Source organism: Trachemys scripta, chromosome 1 (genome assembly GCF_013100865.1).
Source record: "Trachemys scripta elegans isolate TJP31775 chromosome 1, CAS_Tse_1.0, whole genome shotgun sequence".
NCBI lineage: Eukaryota > Metazoa > Chordata > Testudines > Emydidae > Trachemys > Trachemys scripta.
The window spans coordinates 200,643,834-200,647,856 of record NC_048298.1 but is presented as its reverse complement, the minus strand read 5'-3'; positions in this window follow the sequence as shown (position 1 = coordinate 200,647,856).

Here is a 4,023-nt window from a genome sequence, read left to right as displayed (position 1 = left end):
AATCCTATCACCATTGCATGAGACTTCATGGAGTTTTGACATTACTTCATTCCTAGAAGTCCTTACAAAAAAAGAAAAAAAAAAGTAAAAAAATGACTCAATTTCCACCACAATAACAACTACCAGCAACTTTCTTTAGCTTCATTCACTTTGTTAATCAACTAATACAAATTTACCAATTGGCTTTGGCTTCAGTACTATTTTAAGAGTTCTGGCAGAGTTGTTGTGAACCACTGCTGTAGGCCAGAAAAGCACACTGGATAAGGCAAGTCCTAGCACATGTCATATAAGTTATTTATTTAAATAATCATATCAGTGTTAGATGTAATATTATTATGGTTTTCACCACATTTGAAATGTGCTTGATGATATGGGAGAATAAATGGCATTCAGTGAACAGGTTGGAAGCTGCCAAGCCTCACACTTGCTTGCATGCTTGAACTTTAAAAGTTTCCACAATGTAGCCAAGGAGATAAATTGCAACATGATAATTCAGGCAAGTTACATACATTGATTAGGGATTATCATCCTTTTTGCTCCATGTCTATCCTTCCTTCCTGAAGTTTTACTTCAGGCCCAAGATGTAAAAGATGGGAGGTAGTGTGCAAAATTTTGCAGACCTTAAATTAGAAAGGTCAAAGCAGAGATTCAATTGTTGCAGTGGAGGGTGAATGTGGCTCAAAAATTTGTTAAAACAACAAAAAATGGAGCAGCTGTTACATACAGAAGTAGTGAGTGTAATGAGACTACCTGTTGTTCCCTTAGCAGTTAATGACTAATTTTTTCACTATTCAAAATTCAGGACACGTTCTGCTAAGTTTACAATATAGTATCACATCACTTGGTTCAAGCTCTAATTTAAATTACCAACAATTTTTATGCAAAATAATTCAGAATTTAATGACCTCATTATCATCAATAAACAATTACTTTGCAGATTTTCCGACAAGCCATGTCTTCATTAAATAAAAAAAAGAGACAGTTCTTTTAAAAGTGATAGGCATCTGTATTAACCCTCAATTCAACAGGAGTTGTATGCAACGAGTGAGCCCCACAGTATACAATGCAAAACACTGATCAGCAATTAAAAGCCTGCATGTATTTTGGAGCTGCTATATCAAGCTGAAAACACAGTCAGTCATACAAAAAGAAATGTAATTAAAATTGTTCTAGAAAAATAAATGTCAAAACTGCATGAAGCATAAAGGGTCCGCTCTTCATATGATGGACTATATTCCTGTGTGTTGTTTGTAAGTCTGCTACAGCAAACATATTGGAGTCTGTTTTACAAGATACACAGCAATTAATTCATATCCTGAAGACTGGAATACAGGACTGACGCTAAAGATTCTGGTCTTGAACCACAAATCTGTGGATTATATACAAAATTTGTCCACAATACCAATTGGGAATTGTGTGTGAATATTTAGGGAAGAATATAGCAAATAGGAAGGAAATTGTGAGCCCTCTAACAAAACAGTGAGTGATCAAAGTTTACTCCTCATCTCTTTTGATATTGTAAAGCATGTGCTTTTCAGAGCTTTCTTGTTTCTTTTTTAACAACATATTTTCTTGTTCTGCATTCACTTTCAGTGAAGCTTTATCACCATCTTTATCTGCCATAAACCACAAACCACAGATCAAACTGGGCAAGCCAAGTCATGAAAAAGAAAGTTCATGTCCAGTGTCACTGTGGAGTATATTGGTTAAGTTAATTTAACTTTACCGATGATTATGAATCCCTCTCATGGTAGATCATGGAGGATAGAAGTCCAAAAGGTGAATACCACTACAATCAATAGAAATCCTCCTTTTGCTCAAGTATTAAGGGCTTGTGATTTTGACACGAAAGTCCTGGGCCTATCCATGTTTCTATGCCACCATGAAATGATTACAACTAGTCTTGTTCTTGTGCTGTGCCTCTCAATGTAGTGTCTGAGCATGTTGGGTTCCTCTCAATAGCTTTGTGATTCATCACATTTTAGAAAAAACAGCATTCTGCTTCTGCCCTGGATGGTAACACTGGGCTAAACTATCAGTTAGAAAGATCCCTCTTGAAAAGCACAGAGAAATGACCGACCGACAGTCAAATCACTACCACCACCTCTTGTGGCATCTCTCTTCCACAGTCTCCTCCTCTTTTGCAACTACCAAGAACTACGTATTTTTCAGTACGAGTGCATGATAGTAGAAGCATCTGGTCTAGGGACAAAAATCTGAAGAGAAGGTGCAAGTAGGCTGCAAAGCAACACCTCCCTACCACGTCAACTGGCAAAATGTTAAAAACAAAACCAAAAAAGATAGCTACTGAACTATTTCTAGCACATCACAGTAGATGCATAAAAGATCATTTGAAGTCAATTAAGTGGCTCTGGATTTGGTCCATGGATGTGGCTATATTAGGAATTAATCCTGCAAATTTCTGTAAGCCACAGACCGTGTCTATATACTAAGGCCTTGATCCTGCCATCAGATCCACACATATGGATCCTTAAGACCACACAGAGCCTTACTGAGGTCACTGTGGTTTTACACAGTTGAATTGAGCTGCTCTATGATTTACTGGCTGGGAGCAGAGTTTTAATGTAATTTTGTCTCATCACATTCACATAATTGCATCTGCTTTCATGGTTCTAGCTAAGAAGGGTATATTTAATTGCTTCTGTATCAAGGTTCTGGTGCGGAGGTGGGTTTGGCAAATCTTTTCTCACTATGTCAAGCAGTGTTTCATCCTGTATCAAGTATCACTTCCAGTGATTACTCAAATGTGGAAACTTAAAATTTGTTTTATAGGAGCATTCATGTAAGCAAAACTTGGTTGCTTGAATATTCTTAGAAAGTAAAACACAAAAAAAGGTTTTACTATGGCTGAAGTAATTTCATTTAAAAATATTCAATAAAAGAATCCTGGAAAAAAAATCGGGTATTTACCCATTGTAGTTCTATCCTTGGAACAAGGCTGGCTTCATTTTCTAAGCCAGATCATTTTAAATAAAATTAAGACCAAACCAGTTTTAAAAAGTGATTACATTCACCATACAGTGTAGACTAGGTCTGAGTGAACAGCAGTGCCTATTAGTATGTTCAGCTGGGGCTTTCATACTATACTCACCAAGAGCAAAAAAATATCTTCCTGCAACAGCTGGTTATCCTTAGAAGCCTCCAGCTTGACTACTGACTAGACTCCACTCATTTACAAAAAAAAAAAAAAAAAAATTATGTGCTGACAGACCAGGAGAGCATTTGACAGCAATGAGATATGGAAAGCCTTAAAACCAGCATGGCACATTTAGTCTACCATTCCCAGGTGACCTGCTTTTTAGTTGGTAATCTCAGGAAAAATAGATTCTGATGAACATCATAAAAGACCTGCTGTTCCTTTCTTCTCTAGCTCCATTGACTATTAAAACACCAGTTGTTAGAGTAAACAGTTAAGAATTAGCAGCATATAGTAGAACATATACCCAATCAACTGTAGACCTGAAGGGAGAGTAAGAGATTGATTTAAGCTTGGATGAGAGGCTGAAAAAAAGTCTGATTCAACCAGTGAAAGTTTTATGAGGCAGGAATATTATAAGCAGGGTATCTCTGCAAGCATTACTGTGAATCTCCTACAATTTACAGCTACTAGATGGAGTCTCAGAAATTAAACCTTCTACATTAGTTACCAATAAAGAATCCACATTTGTCAACAGTTACCACAAAGCCGTCTCTGGAAATACCATACTATCCCCTCTATATTTAGAAGATCTGAATAAAATAAAAGAATGAACTAACGGTTAGGCAAGCTAGACAGATGACATTTCAATATTTCCTTGTGCTGTTCATTACACCTAATTGACAACAATGAAAAAAAAATTCACTGCCTTTTATATCTTGAATAAACATTTAATTTAGTTCTCATGAAATTATACAATGGGAGCAAACAACTTGCCAACATTACGTGTAATCTTTCATTCTCTATAATCTCTTATTAACACTCCAGCTTTAAACTAACTCAAAGCAACATCTGCACTTAAATAG